The following is an 18,837-nucleotide window of genomic DNA, read 5'->3' on the forward strand; positions in this document are numbered from 1 at the left end:
ATTCTGATAAAATTCTATTAGTCTATGCTAGCGCTCATCTCGTATAAACTCTCCTACTGTTCTCTCTATGCACTTCGAGATTAGAGATGTTGATTAGAGATTAGAGATATTACAAAATTCTGATAAAATTATATTAATCTATGTTAGGGTCCATCTCGTATAAACTCTCCTACTGTTGTCTCTATGCCACTTCGAGATTAGCTATGAAGTATATATTATTTTAATATAGAGAATAATGACTATATATATTCAACTCAAACGTGTGTCTCAAGATTGGTTTTCTCCTCTCAGTTTAGCGATTTAGTGCGGTCGATATTACGAAATTCTGATAAAATTCTATCAATCTATGTTAGGATTCATCTCGTATATACTTTCCTACTGTTGTCTCTATGCCACTTCGAGATTAGAGATGTCGATTAGAAAATAGAGGTATTACAAAATTCTGATAAAATTCTATTAGTCTATGCTAGCGCTCATCTCGTATAAACTCTCCTACTGTTCTCTCTATGCACTTCGAGATTAGAGATGTTGATTAGAGATTAGAGATATTACAAAATTCTGATAAAATTATATTAATCTATGTTAGGGTCCATCTCGTATAAACTCTCCTACTGTTGTCTCTATGCCACTTCGAGATTAGCTATGAAGTATATATTATTTTAATATAGAGAATAATGACTATATATATTCAACTCAAACGTGTGTCTCAAGATTTGTTTTCTCCTCTCAGTTTAGCGATTTAGTGCGGTCGATATTACGAAATTCTGATAAAATTCTATCAATCTATGTTAGGATTCATCTCGTATATACTTTCCTACTGTTGTCTCTATGCCACTTCGAGATTAGAGATGTCGATTAGAAAATAGAGGTATTACAAAATTCTGATAAATTTCTATTAGTCTATGCTAGCGCTCATCTCGTATAAACTTTCCTACTGTTCTCTCTATGCACTTCGAGAGTAGAGATGTTGATTAGAGATTAGAGATATTACAAAATTCTGATAAAATTATATTAATCTATGCTAGGGTCCATCTCGTATAAACTCTCCTACTGTTGTCTCTATGCCACTTCGAGATTAGAGATGAAGACGTGTGTCTCAAGATTTGTTTTCTCCTCTCAGTTTAGCGATTTAGTGCGGTCGATATTACGAAATTCTGATAAAATTCTATCAATCTATGTTAGGATTCATCTCGTATATACTTTCCTACTGTTGTCTCTATGCCACTTCGAGATTAGAGATGTCGATTAGAAAATAGAGGTATTACAAAATTCTGATAAATTTCTATTAGTCTATGCTAGCGCTCATCTCGTATAAACTTTCCTACTGTTCTCTCTATGCACTTCGAGAGTAGAGATGTTGATTAGAGATTAGAGATATTACAAAATTCTGATAAAATTATATTAATCTATGCTAGGGTCCATCTCGTATAAACTCTCCTACTGTTGTCTCTATGCCACTTCGAGATTAGAGATGAAGACGTGTGTCTCAAGATTTGTTTTCTCCTCTCAGTTTAGCGATTTAGTGCGGTGGATATTACGAAATTCTGAAAAAATTCTATCAATCTATGTTAGGATTCATCTCGTATATACTTTCCTACTGTTGTCTCTATGCCACTTCGAGATTAGAGATGTCGATTAGAAAATAGAGGTATTACAAAATTCTGATAAATTTCTATTAGTCTATGCTAGCGCTCATCTCGTATAAACTTTCCTACTGTTCTCTCTATGCACTTCGAGAGTAGAGATGTTGATTAGAGATTAGAGATATTACAAAATTCTGATAAAATTATATTAATCTATGCTAGGGTCCATCTCGTATAAACTCTCCTACTGTTGTCTCTATGCCACTTCGAGATTAGAGATGAAGTATATATTATTTTAGTATAGAGATTAGCGATTTGGTGCGATCGATATTACAAAATTCTGATAAAATTCTATCAACTATATGTTAGGGTCCATCTCGTATATACTTTCCTACTGTTGTCTCTATGCCACTTCGAGATTAGAGATGTCGATTAGAAAATAGAGGTATTACAAAATTCTGATAAAATTCTATTAGTCTATGCTAGCGCTCATCTCGTATAAACTCTCCTACTGTTCTCTCTATGCACTTCGAGATTAGAGATGTTGATTAGAGATTAGAGATATTACAAAATTTTGATAAAATTATATTAATCTATGTTAGGGTTCATCTCGTATAAACTCTCCTACTGTTGTCTCTATGCCACATCGAGATTAGAGATGAAGACGTGTGTCTCAAGATTTGTTTTCTACTCTCAGTTTAGCGATTTGGTGCGATCGATATTACAAAATTCTGATAAAATTCTATCAACTATATGTTAGGGTCCATCTCGTATATACTTTCCTACTGTTGTCTCTATGCCACTTCGAGATTAGAGATGTCGATTAGAAAATAGAGGTATTACAAAATTCTGATAAAATTCTATTAGTCTATGCTAGCGCTCATCTCGTATAAACTCTCCTACTGTTCTCTCTATGCACTTCGAGATTAGAGATGTTGATTAGAGATTAGAGATATTACAAAATTTTGATAAAATTATATTAATCTATGTTAGGGTTCATCTCGTATAAACTCTCCTACTGTTGTCTCTATGCCACATCGAGATTAGAGATGAAGTATATATTATTTTAGTATAGAGAATAATGACTATATGTATTCAACTCAAACGTGTGTCTCAAGATTTGTTTTCTACTCTCAGTTTAGCGATTTGGTGCGATCGATATTACAAAATTCTGATAAAATTCTATCAACTATATGTTAGGGTCCATCTCGTATATACTTTCCTACTGTTGTCTCTATGCCACTTCGAGATTAGAGATGTCGATTAGAAAATAGAGGTATTACAAAATTCTGATAAAATTCTATTAGTCTATGCTAGCGCTCATCTCGTATAAACTCTCCTACTGTTCTCTCTATGCACTTCGAGATTAGAGATGTTGATTAGAGATTAGAGATATTACAAAATTTTGATAAAATTATATTAATCTATGTTAGGGTTCATCTCGTATAAACTCTCCTACTGTTGTCTCTATGCCACATCGAGATTAGAGATGAAGACGTGTGTCTCAAGATTTGTTTTCTACTCTCAGTTTAGCGATTTGGTGCGATCGATATTACAAAATTCTGATAAAATTCTATCAACTATATGTTAGGGTCCATCTCGTATATACTTTCCTACTGTTGTCTCTATGCCACTTCGAGATTAGAGATGTCGATTAGAAAATAGAGGTATTACAAAATTCTGATAAAATTCTATTAGTCTATGCTAGCGCTCATCTCGTATAAACTCTCCTACTGTTCTCTCTATGCACTTCGAGATTAGAGATGTTGATTAGAGATTAGAGATATTACAAAATTCTGATAAAATTATATTAATCTATGCTAGGGTCCATCTCGTATAAACTCTCCTACTGTTGTCTCTATGCCACATCGAGATTAGAGATGAAGTATATATTATTTTAGTATAGAGAATAATGACTATATGTATTCAACTCAAACGTGTGTCTCAAGATTTGTTTTCTACTCTCAGTTTAGCGATTTGGTGCGATCGATATTACAAAATTCTGATAAAATTCTATCAACTATATGTTAGGGTCCATCTCGTATAAATCCTCCTACTGTTGTCTCTATGCCACTTCAGGATTAAAGATGAAGTATGTATCATTCTAATATAGATGATATGTATGTCTAATAGGTCTAGGAATGTCTATATGTATTCGACTCAAACGTGGGTCTCAAGATTTGTTTTTTCCTCTCGGTCTACTATAGTAAAACACATTTTTTGGCAATACTAGTTTTTTTTTATTTAACATAATTCCCTTCAAGAGTGGTACTCTATACGAGCCTCTAACTTTTCGATACCATTTTTGTAGTACGATTTGTAATTTGCTTCAAAATAGGCCTTAGTTTCGGCGATTATCTCTTCGACGAACATTTCTTCCCAGCGAGCATTCTTTTGAGATCTAAAAACAGGAAAAAGTCGTTGGGAACCAGATCTGGAGAATACGGATGATGAAGAAGCAATTCGAACCTCAATTCATGGATTTTGCCATCGTTTTCACTGACATCTGACACGGTGCCTTGTATTGGTGAAGTAGCACTTTTTTTCTTCAAATGCGGCGGTTTTTCTGCGATTTCCTCCTTCAAACCGCTGTTGATGGTCCTTCCTTTTTCAAAGTAGACAATGAAAATTATTCCATGCGCACCCCAATATACAGACGCCATAACCTTGCCAAACGGCTGTTGCGTTTTCCCACGCTTTAGAGCGGGTTCGTCATGTGCATTCCACTCGGATGACTGTAGATTGGACTTTGAAGTGAATGATGGAGCCCATCTTTTTTATACACGCATCTTTTAATGGTTAAGGCTAACTAAAAAATATATGGACTTAATTCTAGTAGCGCATCTATGTGTCGTGCCGGAGACTTTACAATTGATGTTATAATACATATGGTGTACTATATTATTTTTAATTTAGTCTTTTGTTTGAATATGTTAAATAGGCAATATCAGGCTCTTGTATCGAAATATTCAGTTTGCTCTACTCACACTTTTAATTGTTCAAGTGTTTCAATGCTCAATGTCAGTAGATATCCACAGGTAACAATTTCATTCTATTTTAGTAGATTGTAACACTCTTCGCCTTTCTGATCATATCATATTCACAGCAAGACTTTATGACTATAAATGACTAGGAACTATAAATGAATATGTAAATCTCTACTGGATTAAACCTTATTTTGTGTACTTGGTATTATAATGACAATACTCTACTATTCAACAATTTGGGCTGCTGTTTTTTTGGTCAATTAAGTCTTCGAATTCACATCAACAACGCAAATGTCTTCACATTTAATTGCTACAGACAGTCTTTTGTTACTAGCCTCAAAATCACCACCTTGAAATCATTTAAACGGAAACAGACTTTTGGGATATGACGGAGCAGCATCGTTATAAGTTTCACAAATTATTTTGTGGGTTTTAGGAGCAAATTTCTTCAAATAAAAAAAAAACAAAAATAACACTGTGTGATGCATTTTTTCTAACATAAATAAGATTACATGTTTTGAATTCCTTATTCCGTTGTTAAAAATATTATTTAGTGACATGGTTATCTAACATTTTCATACCTATTGCACATTCGGTGATTTTAAAAGAAACGTATGAAAATATATAACTAATTTTAGACCTGACCAAATACAACGAATTCAACTGGAAAGTTTGTGTTGACCTAAAAGTTCTTACAATATTTCTTGGACTACTGGGAAGTTTCACGGAAATATTGTTGTTTTCTCTGTTTGAGGGACAATAGCGGTAACAAAAGCCACTATGAAGTTAAGGATTGACCAAAAGGAACTGACTTTCTTTGTGATAAATCAAAAGTTAAATATGAACCTCCTATTGCACGTGAAAATGTGATTTTTCTACCCTTATATATAAAACTTGGTTTAATAAAAAATGTTGTCAAGGCCATGGATAAAAATGGTAAAGGATTTTTGTATTTGAAAACTGTTTTCTCTAAAGTAATTAGTGCTAAATTAAAAGAAGGCATTTCTGTTGGCCCAAATAAGAAAACTTATACATATCAATGAATTCGATGGAGATATTACAACAAAAGCGTTAGCGACTTGGTTATCTTTGAAAAATTTAATTCATGAATATTTGGACAATATTATCGAGTTGTATGATTGACTTGCTACAAAAAATTAAAATGATGCAGTGCAGAATGTCTTTGAAATATATTTCTTGCATTCCTGTTTCGATTTTTTCGAAAATGAAGGGTTTGTAATAAAAGGATTCTACTGTTCTTAGTGGCAAAAGTCAATATTTCGTCATTTATTTCAGAAAATATGGCTGATTTTTTTTATTGACCACTTAAATCTAAGCTAATTAGATTCATTGCCCATTTGTAAATACATATTATTATTTTTTTATAAAATTAATAATATATATAGATAAATATTATTTAAAATTTTAATAACGTCTTTATTTATTTATATTACTTTTATTTTTTCTAACTTTAAAATGGTACGTGTTACAAAAATCCGTTTAAATTTTTGTGTTATGCAGGTACAATTTGAAAAAGAGCCGTTTCTTAATGTAGTAGAACAAAAAAATGTCACAGAGTGTTATTAATATTGAAAATGCGATTTTGAGCATTCCATCAAGAGAGTATGTAAAAATTGATTAATTCAATAAAACTAAATGGAAAACTATTGGTTTAGGTCACCAATAACTAAAATATATTTAAATACATAATTCGTCTCTAGAACTTTTATTTAAAGAACAGTTAGTACAAATAATGTTGAGTGGTGTGTTTGTTAACTAAAATGCGATTTTGAGTGCCTCATTCAACATTATTAGTGATATTACATTGTTTCATTCATATTTTTTGTTATGGAAGATAGTCTCATTTATGGAAAGTTGGGTATAATGTTTAAATACGTAGTGAATATTATTACCTATTTATTAATATTTGTTGTGGATTCGTCAGCCTTTTCTGTTTTTTTTTTTTGAGCTTGATATAATATAGTTTAAGCCACGAAAAAAAGACATAAAATTACGTGAAAATATAAATAAGTAAGAGTATTAGTATATAAAAAAATAAAGGAAAATAAAAAATTATTGAGGTATTAAATATTAGAATTCATATAAATGTAATACAGAGATATACGAAAATTAGCTGTATATAAAGGTATATAAGAACTATATGTCATTAAAATGCTAGCTTAGCAAATTGTGAAAGAAAACCATTATATATTTTCGGCCAATATATCGATATTTTTGTTGATATTTTTCTATACTCTTTGAAGAAATATCTATAGTTCTAAAATAGACAATTGTATTTTCAATTTTCAATCCACAGAGAAAACTACGAAGGGTGCAAAAAATGTCCATATTGTTAAAAATAAGTATCAATATTGTTTTAAATTATATTTTAAAGTCTCCTTTTACCAACTATGGGTTTAACTGGACTGGAGCTACAGTTTAACGTGGGCTCCGAACCACGGTCCTCAGCATTAAGCCTACCGACTGGCGAGTGACCAACTTTAGAAATCATCCCAGAAGGCATCCGGTCTTACCCAGCCTGGTTACTGGCGTGACTGGGGTCAAACACAAAAATAAATTTACGACCATGCCCTAGCAGGATTCGAAAGCGCGGCTATCGCAACAGTAGGAGAACCATCCTTTCGCCTTTACCACTGCGCCACTAAGTCGGCTTCAATATTTTTTATTCTGCTATATATGGATGTTGATCTGTTTTACTACCTAGTTAATGCTCCTGATTGAATAACTGAAGTATAAATTAAGAGCTCATCCAAGATAATATGACATTGCAACATCACTTGTCAGACGGTTGATTAACCTAGTGACGTGGACTATATTTCAAACTTAACTCCACGTTAAGCAGTAGTTCCTGTCCAGACTTCAAATTATAACAAACTATTGATTTTTGCCCAGCCTATCTAATATGATACGATAAAAGGTTAATGAAAAGTATAGTTCACAAGCCAACAACAACAAAAAAGGAAGCCGGCGTTTATTGAAAAACAGAATAACGAATCCTTCCACACTTGTTTGGATTGTCGGAATTTCAGATTACGTATTGCGTTCGCCGCTATATTGGGTAAAAATTCGAGCACATCGCCTAAATCAATAACGGTTAATGTGCGATGATTTATTTTGTTCGACGTATTACCCCTCGGAAAACGCGCAGAAATAACCATAAATAATGTTACATCGGGACTGTCGCTTAACATAATCACTTTTAGTATAACAAAACGGCTGCCATCAGACAAATTTAGAATATGACGATGTAAAATTATCTTTTTTTTTACTGTCGAAGCAGGGAAGAGATATGAATAATGACGGACTGGCTCGGATGAATATGTAACTGAATCTGTATATAAATTGAGATATTATTTTAAATACGGCATTGCACGTTATCTTGATCATTATTTATATTACGGTCATCTATAAAGTTGTTAAATATTTTTAATTTGGTTTCAGGTTTTATATATTTTGGTTTAAGGTTTTCATCAAAGAATATGTTTTCGATGCGCTTGTGCTTTATACTTTAGATCCCTTTTAACTGGCTTGGAATCATCTGAATTCATCCCCGAATATGTTCCTTTCTCGCAGCTTGCGTTTGAACAATCTTATATCATAAACAATCGCAATTATAATTTTTATTTAATATAATATAAAACTGTAAAAAAACGTATTACTGATACAAGGGAACAATTATCAGATATTCAACATCTCTCCGTCAATTGTGGGCCGATTTTCAAAACTATATTTTTATTAGAAAGAGTGCACTTCCGAGGTGGTCCCATTGGAACCAAATCAGGATCTGTTGTGGGAAGGGGGTGGGGAGAATCGAGGGATATTCTCAAATATCAAGTGCACCTAGCAAGTTTGCACATATTTACATATTGATGTATTCCTCAGTTATAAAATTATAACAACTTAAGCTATAGTTTATCGTGCATCGTGCAGTTCTTCGTTACGTAGCGACAAGCATTGGTAGTCAATCGAAGAACCTTGTTTTGGCAGCGTTAGATGACTAGTTGATTTGAATTTTTAGTGCAACCCCATATTTGCACCCCATAGGTCCAAATTGGCTTTATGATTGGCTTTATGTTTATAATTCAACCCCTTTGAATATTAAATAAAATAACTGCGTAATTTATTGAGTAAATATTTAACACTAAAAGGAGAAAAATAAAATATTTTTAACAAAAAAATTGAACCGACTTCAAAAAATAAAGAGCTTATAAAAAATTAAAAAATCAAATCAATTAATCAAACCTAGAATTTTAACACAAACAAAACATTTTAAAATAAAATATGGACATAACAATCGTTGCAATAAGTGAATAGAAAGAATCAAAAACCTTATTTAACTTACTCCCTACGTACTACGTATTTAATATTTTACTATATATACACAATTTAGCTACCTACCTAAACCATTTTATCTATTTGTGATAAATAGAAATAAACATAGAAATAATAGTTTAGGAATTTACTTCATTTAGAGAGCATATTTACTGTTCTACGTTTAGTTCTTGGTTTCTTCGATGGTCTGTCTCCATGTCAAGTGTTTATGTGTGCGTTTAGCGATGTCAAGTAAATCACTAGGCTGTTAATTTCCAATCTGTCTAGAACTTCCTTGATTGAATATCTTTCTTGGTCAGCATGTCTAGAGTAATAATTCTTTAGGATTGAATATATAGTGATATGGTTACTCCATCGTAATACTTTGTGATTACATATTGTTCAGATGTATGATCTACTGTGTATTTTTTATCGGGCTTATATCTAAACAAACTAAATTACAAAAGCGCATTTAAAAAATTAAATCAATTTTTTACCTTGTAACAATTTGAAATAGTTCAGTTTTAGCATAGTCTCTTGAAAACTTAATCTATGTTTTGAAAACCATTCCTTCATAACAGTCTGTTGATGTTATTGTTGGGATTTTTTCCACCAGTGGGCTAGGATATGGAACATTGCCCATTACAATAAATGATGGTACCTCCAGGTTCATTAACAATTAATTTTCAAATCACAGCAAAAACATGCCATGTTTCATATCTCTATGGTAGTCGCTCTTAGACTTGAAGGAAAACACTAATTTCGCTCAAGGAGTAAACCATTCTTATTACCTATCCCATTAATTATTTAAAAACATTATGATCAACAAAACCTAACCAAATGTTATTCCAACTTTTACCTTTTTCCATCTATTTTGTTGTCTTTTTTGTCTCCTCAAGATTCACAAAGTCACCTAACCTATGTTTCTTAAATTTATTATATATTTCTAAGAATTGAATTATTTTCATGGCAAGGCCTGTAAGTTCCATTAGACATCTTCGAAGTTCCATTTAAATCTTATGCCCTGTAAGAGTGTATGAAAGGATGTCTTACATCCCTCAAAAAGCTGCAAGTCCCTAACTGTTTTATGCATACTTTCCAGACTTTTCTATGAAACATTGTTATCTAATTATGTATACATCAAAAAAATTGATTGCGTAAATATACTAGTTTTCTTTTCTTATATGAATCTGACATATTGTTCGTCATTTTGTGCAGCAGCGACGATTTAAAAAACATTATTAATAAAACTGCAGCAACTTATAATATTTAATATCATTAATATTTGTCTCCTTAACGGAATTTAATGACAAAATGCGGCCTCCATTCCCGATCGAAATAACTAATTAAAGACGCAATCAGTTTCTGTCCGTGACTATCTATTGGTTTTGGCATTTTTAAAAAATCTAAGGAAGGCTAAAACGTATTCTGGCTTATAACCTGTAATAATTAAAACTAATATTTTGCAGAATTTTCCATACGTTTGACAACTGGATAATTTTGAACAGGTTAGTTGGTTTACGTGTTCGAATTTATCGGACAACATTGTGTCTCTTTTTAACTAGAATAAAATGATAAGGAAAATAATGTATGATTATAAAACGAATTGCAAATTGCAGCAAGCCATATATTAAACATATTGATGCCGTATGTTCCCAGCAACTTTGGATATACTATAGTTATTTTTTACATGTCTTCATCATTCATCAAATTTGTGACATCAAAACGTCGCAACGTTGCCACATCAACTGGTCGATAGCTCGCTGGTATTGCAATTGCAAATACATCGTCTAGAATAATTACTCACTAGTACAGCTGTTTTTAACTCAATATGTCAGTGAGACCGTATTTTATTTTCGTATCAACCATTTTGGCAACATTCACGCCATGAAAACATGTAGATATTAAAACGACGGATCAAAATTCAGCCTAAATCAACTACCTTCACCTCTCCGTTTTCTACCGGCATAAATTACGCTGCACAACAGTTCACAGTCTGTGTTAAGACGTTTCGGCGACGAAAAATATTTATGGAATAATATTTTTTACCAGATGACGTACACCGATTTAACCGGTGCCATTTGTACGCCTAAATTTACGTAGGCATTACTTATTTACGTCGCTTTTGTCTGTCTCGCCAAACATCTCCACTGCGTAATTTATAAAATGTAAAATGACGGGATTTGGGAAGGTATATATAATACGAATGTGATAAAATGATTATATTTTCATTTTAAAACATCATCTTCCGTATTTCGTTGTCCTTATTTTATTTATATTTACACTATATAATACTTTTTCGTCTTACTTTTAGGGATATCCTTTAGGTGTGATAAAATTAATCTCAAACATATTACACATAACTCTATTATAATAGGCTTTGTTTAAGAAATTCTATTAAAATTAGAGTTAACACTAATATTAGTCTGTTCTTCTAGTTGGATCGTTTTTTTTGTATGTTTTTTGACTATAAGGCTGTAAGTGTTTTATTTTTAACATAACTCTAGTATCCTTTATTATTTAATTTGAGTATAAATGTAGTTGATTTTTAAAAATAACTTACCTACCGAGTTCTATCTGCTACAACTATCCATTCTCTGCAAATTATAACAGCTAATAGTTTAAATAAAATACAGTGTTGGAAAGGAATTATTTTAGTGTTCGAAATCGTTAGGTAAATGTTAAACCAACTTTCTATCGATTCTGTTGTTTTCTGTTTTAAAAATAGGCATGTGCAGTACCAGTACTGTTCCTGTTTTGTGGTATCTTGTTTAAATTTGACATATAATGACAAAAAATCAAAGTAGCTTTGCTGTATTAATTTTACATGCCTGATGGATAGATCCCTTACATTTTCCTGGTTATTTGGTTTTTTCTTTTACCATCTCATCCATCACTACAACAACATACACTCAAAACGCAATTAAGGGAAAACCAATCTCCAATTCCTTGTAGGAAGCAGTAATGTGGTTCATCTCCCTTACGCCAAATTGTTTTGTGTTTATGTAAAGCTGTTGGAATAGAGAATAACATATGATACTTATGACAAGTATTTCTTCAATAACATTTTCACTGAATTATTTTTAATTGTTATCACCCTTTTATGCGAATAATAGAAGTACAAAAATCCATTTACATTCTAGAGCCACCGTAAAAATAATGTTGATAAAAAATATACATTATCTACAAACATTTTTGTTCTTCACACACCATGTGTTTGATGTAACAGTTAATTAAATTCATTGTATAAAGTGATTATTGAGTATTATCTTAAACAATTCCAGTAACTTACTCCAAATGTCATTTGTTGAGTTCCTTAGCAAAACTCCCATTAAATTATGTACATTGGAGACACTAATATATTAGTAGCTAAATTAAAATCTAATACAGAATATATAGGTAATTTAGAGTCAAACCTAACAATTATACAGTATAAAAGTTCGTGTGGTATGGTTCGCTTCAATCTTTTGATTTCCTATTAAGAGTTTCTTAAGAGATTCACTGATTAACCAATTTCTTTGACCTTAGGTCAACTTTAGAGTAATCCGGCTAAACAGTATAATTCTTGAATTTTGAGTGAGCTCTATTTTGCTGGCTGTCTAACGTGATATTTCCATTTTACCTACCATCGAGAAGACTACCGAGGTATTTTGCTGATTCTTTGAGGAATCTGACAGGTATCAAGTTACTGAACTATACTATCCAGGCTCTAGTCAATTTAGTGTGATCAAGTAATCATCGTGGAATAAAAATTGAAGTGCATGGTAGATTTAGTAGTAGATGTAGTTTTAATAACATTTAATGGGGATAAGGATAAATGAAACTTTCATTATCCATAGTAAATAAAAGGAAGATACACAGGATGAACAAAATGGATGCACATATACAGTTTTCTATATAGACTAGCTGTTAAATCTTTATACAGTTTTTCAATTACAATGCTTTCTAAATAATATATACTAATTATATAGATTGTACTTAGGCTACTGTTTTGTTGTTTTTTTAATCATGTCGTTGTTTGAATTATGTCTTGAACTGAAGTTAAGCCAAGCTGAACTTCTGTCAATGTTTTGTAGGAGTTTCTAATCTAGATTCTCCAACTACTTTCTAACTACCTACGTCGACAGTAGCTGAATAATATGAGCTTACATAAGTAGAGGGAGAGAAATAAAAAAGTCTGATTGTTAGATATTATCAGACTTGCTAACAATCATTGAAACAGCTCAATCAATTTCGGATTTTAGTTTCAATGGAGTTAATTAGTCGCTGTATAACTATAATACTAAAATTCCCCAATTCCTTTTAGGAAGCAGTAATGTGGTTCATCTTCGTTACGCCAAATTCTTTTGTGTTTACGTAAAGCCGTTGGAATAGAGAATAACCTTATGACAAGTAGTTCTTCCCTAACATTTTCACTGAATTATTTTTAGTTGTTATCACCCTTTTATGCGAATAATAGAAGTATAAAAATCCATTTACATTCCAGAGCCACCGTAAAAATAATGTTGATAAAAAATATACATTATCTACAAACATTTTTGTTCTTCACACACCATGTGTTTGATGTAACAGTTAATTAACTTTACTGTAATAATAAATATAAATAATATATGTAATATAAATAAAGTGATTATTGAGTATTATCTTAAACAATTCCAGTAACTTACTCCAAATGTCATTTGTTGAGTTCTTTAGCAAAACTCCCCTTAAATTATGTACATTGACATGACATTAATATATTAGTAGCTAAATTAAAATCTAATACAGAACATATAGGTAATTTACAATTAGGAAACTATCAGCTAATATAGAGCTAAGAGGTATCTTTCACCAAGACTGTACATCTCTAAATCTGAAATGTTATTTATTCTACTTATTAAATTTATCGATATGGTAACTCATTACTTAGTAAGGTTTCGGTCTCTTTAATAAAATAACAACATCCAAAAGCTAAATTTTTCGCATTTAATGTTTTTTAAATAAAATGGTGGGTAGTAAAGGAATGGAAGCGTTTGTTTTTTAAACAGTAAAAGCAATTTTGCCCTTCTCATCAGAATAAAATCTTCTGCCCACCAAAGGAATATAAAAATATAAAAATTAATAATAATCGCAAGGAGTAATGTCAGGAGTATATGGTAGGTGTTACAGTATTTCTCTAAGACATGTAATATTTATTGCGTAGAAACGAAAATCAGTAATGTGTATCACTGCCGTGACTCTACACATTTTATAATAGAAGAAATTCGGTGTTTTTTTTTGTATGATTTTTTATAGTTATATATATTCCTTATATTATACGAATATTACATATTTTCGACTTTTTATTCGATACATTTCATTGTCGCCATTTAGGATAAACGAAGACTTCCAGCGGAATATATTATTAGGGTGATGAAAATATTCTGCGTGTCGAATAAAGACGTGAGTGTCTTATATTTAAGGATTTTCCACGGGCATATGATGATACGGTAACTACTCAATCGTGGATAATATAGAAAAATCGTGACGAAAATCGAAAAAATTGTAATAAAAAGAATATCTGTTTTATGGTTTTTATATCAGCTTGTTATCTTTGATCCCGTTCTCGAACATTTTTATTCAACTGAAAGGAGAGTTGAAACGACTTCTATTGCAATAATATTGTTTCAAAATCAGGTTTTATAAACATCATAATAAAGCCAAAGTTTGTTTACTGGTTTTATTTTTCAGTTTTGTTTTAATACACTCTCTCATTATGACTAAATAAGGCTGACCAAAAAGTAATTTCGTTTTATCTATGAATTATTTTCATGTCTTTAATAATAATAAACATCTGAATGGTCGATTTTCATATAGACATATAGCGTATCATGTTCATATGTAGAAATATTATTAACATTATGGAAGCGAAAAAATGTACTTGCAGCTGAAATAATTGGACTATTATTTTTATATGATGATTTTGTATGAAAATTATCCTATTTTTAAAAATAAACACTTCTAAACTGAAGTCATATATAAAAGGACCAGCTGCAAACTATGAATTAAATTTCGCACTGTTGTTAAACTCGACTTATTCTCATGTAAGTTGAAGAGGTAAATAACCCCAGCATTTTGACATATTACTCGAGCTGTTAGAGTATCTGCTTTCTATTTAAAATTCTCCTTAGACCATTTCGACAATAATATTATCAAAATATTTCGGTTCATAGATATCAGTGAAATATACTGCTCACTATATTATTTATACAATGTTTAGGAATTAAAACAAATGCATTTAATTTACTTCAAAATTATTTTATTGAAATAAGTTTTGAATTGTTAAATCTATGGTACCTATCATAGTCAATGCGATATTTTTGTTATATTTTACATTAGAATAACATACAAGCAAAACGAATGCCAGATGAATATATCAGAATGTATTTTCCAAATAAAATAAAATTAGAGTCAAACCTAACAATTATATAGTATAAAAGTTCGTGTGGTATGGTTCGCTTCAATCTTTTGATTTCCTATTAAGAGTTTCTTAAGAGATTCAATGATAAACCAATTTCTTTGACCTTAGGTCAACTTGAGAGTAATCCGGTTAAACAGTATAATTCTTGAATTTTGATTGAGGTCTGTTTTGCTTGCTGTCTAACGTGATATTTCCATTTTACCTACCATCGAGAAGACTACCGAAGTATTTTGCTGGTTCTTTGAGGAATCTGACAGGTATCAAGCTACTGAACTACACTATCCAGTCTCTAATTAGTGTGAATTTAACTAGTAAAATTGTTAGAGCAAATCATTCGATCAAGTAATCATCGTGGAATAAAAATCGAAGTGCATGGTAGATTTAGGAGTAGAACTTAATTAAGTTTAGTTTTAATAACATCTTATAGGGATAAGGATAAATGAAACTTTCATGATTCATAGAAAATAAAAGGGAGATACACAGGATGAACAAGATGGTTGCACATATACAGTTTTCTATATAGACTAGCTGTTAAATCTTTATACAGTTTTTCAATTACAGATGCTTGCTAAATAATATATACTAATTATATAGATTGTACTTAGGCTACTGATTTGTTGTTTTTTCAATCATGTCGTTGTTTTAATTATGTCTTGAACTGAAGTTAAACCAAGCTACACTTCTATCAATGTTTTGTAGGAATTTCTAACTTATATTCTCCAACTACTTTCTAACTACCTACGTCGACAGTAGCTGAATAATATGAGCTTACATAAGTAGAGAGAGAAAAATAAAAAAGTCTCATTATTAGATATTATCAGACTTGCTAACAATCATTGAAAAAGCTCAATCAATTTCGGATTTTAGTTTCAATGAAGTTAATTAGTCGCTGTATAACTATAATAGTAAAATTCTAACAAAAATAAAATTTTATCGAATTTATTAAGCGTCAAAAATATATACGTTACGAGACATAAACAGACGCTATTTGTATCCGTAAATATAAGGAGACATTAGTTAGGTTGGGACGAAGATTTTGAACGGAACGTGATAGATTCGCGCTGTGTCATTTATCATGGATATACTTATGAGATTCTGTACTGAATCTAATATGAAGGTGATGAAATTCCCTGACAGCTCCCTTCAATTTTCTTGAAATAATATGTGAGAAATAAAAATGATAAAATCCCAGCTCATATATTTATTCCATATTATATCATATATATATAAAATAAATTCACTATATCATTTACTACTTACTTTATTTATATGTAATAACTGTTTAAGACCATTTAATCATGTACTTCCTATACTATTATATCAATTGTCATGTAGGATTCTCTATAAGGGAAATAAACTGAGCAAGTAAACTCAATACTGTTGACTTTTTCAGTATTCTTTCATTGTTTGGCTTCCTACTATTACTAGCATTTCTTCTGCGGAGCTTTTGGCCATTTACAAGGCCCTATCTGCTATGGATAAGGCATTAATAGGCGCATCAATACTTATAATATCGAACTCAATAAGTTCTTTGAATCTTCTAATTTTAGTAAAGACAGTCCACCCTCTAGTCATAGCTATCAGAAAGCTACATACAGCACTAGAGGGGAGGGTAGTAAGGGACTCTTACAGGGACATTTCCGGTAACGAAAGAGCTCACTATCTGGCGAGCAGAAAACAAGATTCAATTAAACTAAACGTTCTGTTTAGTAAGGAAGACGCTAAAATACACATAGAGAGTCTATACACAAAACTTGATCAAATAAATGGGGATCTCCTTATGGAAAATAACAAGTTGTGGGAGATCAAGAGGGTTTTTCATCAATCTCCTTATATTAATAACTTTCCAACTTCCAACTCCAACTGAGCATCCTTGATCCGCTTCCGAATATTACATAGCAGACTAACTCATGAGCATTTGTTAATAGGAAGAGACCCTCCACAATGTGATGAATTTCAAATACAGTAGAGATACAAGCGGTCCCACCCAAGCATTTAGATATGGTTATCAACATTTTAACGGCCGCGGGATTGATACAGCTACTGCGATTCTCCTCTATTCCTATTTGTATTGTTTATTACTTTAACTTAAATGTCATTATTTTGCATACTTTATTTAAAAACTACATTGCAACTCGACCTTAATTAACCCAAGAGGCTGATGAGCTTTTAAAATTATAAATAAATAAATAATAAATGTAGTTTTCTTTGTATTAAAAAATAATAATGATACAGATATGGTATATTTCTATGTATTTTGAAATTTAAGAATTTGGATGTAAAAATCTCACTGAATGAATACATATTTTTTACATTTTACATCGATTTTCATACATTTCTTAACTTCTCAGGATCAATATTCCAGCTTCAGCCAATTTCACAAAACGACGATCTAGTTGCAAATAACTGATTGTTACGAAACTAAATTAAATTCAGATTCAGAAATTAAATAATTTTCCGTTAAAACTTCGAGGAAAGTTGTTTCGGAGATAGTTGCCATATTTAAAATATTTTATAAATATCGCGGATTGACTAGCAGTTAAAGTTAATATAAGCTTAATATATTTTCTTTATACTAGTAGTACAAATTAATTGTACAATTATTGTACCTTGGCGTTGTTGTAAAACGATTTTGTAAAGAAATTATGTAAACGTTGACCCAAAAAGTCCGAGAGGCTTCTGAGTCCTTAACTAATAATAAATAAATATAAAAAATTAGTAGTTTAGTGAGGAGTTGATGCGTAATTTCAGTACCTTCACCTTTTTTCCGCTTATTCCAAAATGACCAAATGGACTTTTGCTGATATCGCTTCGGGTTCTGGATAGTGAAATGTTTTACGGGCGACAGAGACTCTGGGTTACGACTGAGATTGTAGTGGTTGATTATCTACTGAGGTTTGTAGATGTAGAATTTATCAAGGTGTTGTCATGTTCTAAGGCGCCTAGGGAGAATCTTACACTGAGCATGTCCGTGAAACTCTTCATGAACGAGATGCCTGATGGTTGACGTTCCTCATATACCATGGGGCATTGCGTAACACGCCAACTTTTTTGGATGTACCACACCTGTGCTCCGTAGAGGCAGACCGGATGGACTAGCATTTTATACAGAGTCGCTTTCTGGGGGATTGGGAGTTTATTTTTTCTGCAGAGGAGTGGGAAGAGAAAACTGTACACGCCATTGCCTTTGCAGATAACGTGCTGGATTTGGGCTGACCATTGGAACCTGTGGTCGAACTGGAGACCGAGGTATGATACTTTCTGGAGCCAGAGGATAGGGAATTTATCGATTTCAAGGCGATAAGCGCGGAACTCGTTCTTGCGGTAGAACAAAATAGCCGGAGTTTTGCTCGGGTTTATCTGCAGCCGCCAGAATTTGTACCACGCCATCCCCTGGTACAGTTAGAGTTAGAGTCTGTCGCGAATAGAGTCGGAACTGTAACCGGTTGTGAGGAAGGCTGTATCATCTGCATAAAATGCTGTATGGGAATGTTTG

This window comes from Rhynchophorus ferrugineus, unplaced genomic scaffold, assembly GCF_030347505.1.
Source record: "Rhynchophorus ferrugineus isolate W39M unplaced genomic scaffold, kcgeb_rfMv2 rfM2, whole genome shotgun sequence".
Taxonomy (NCBI): Eukaryota; Metazoa; Arthropoda; class Insecta; order Coleoptera; family Curculionidae; genus Rhynchophorus; species Rhynchophorus ferrugineus.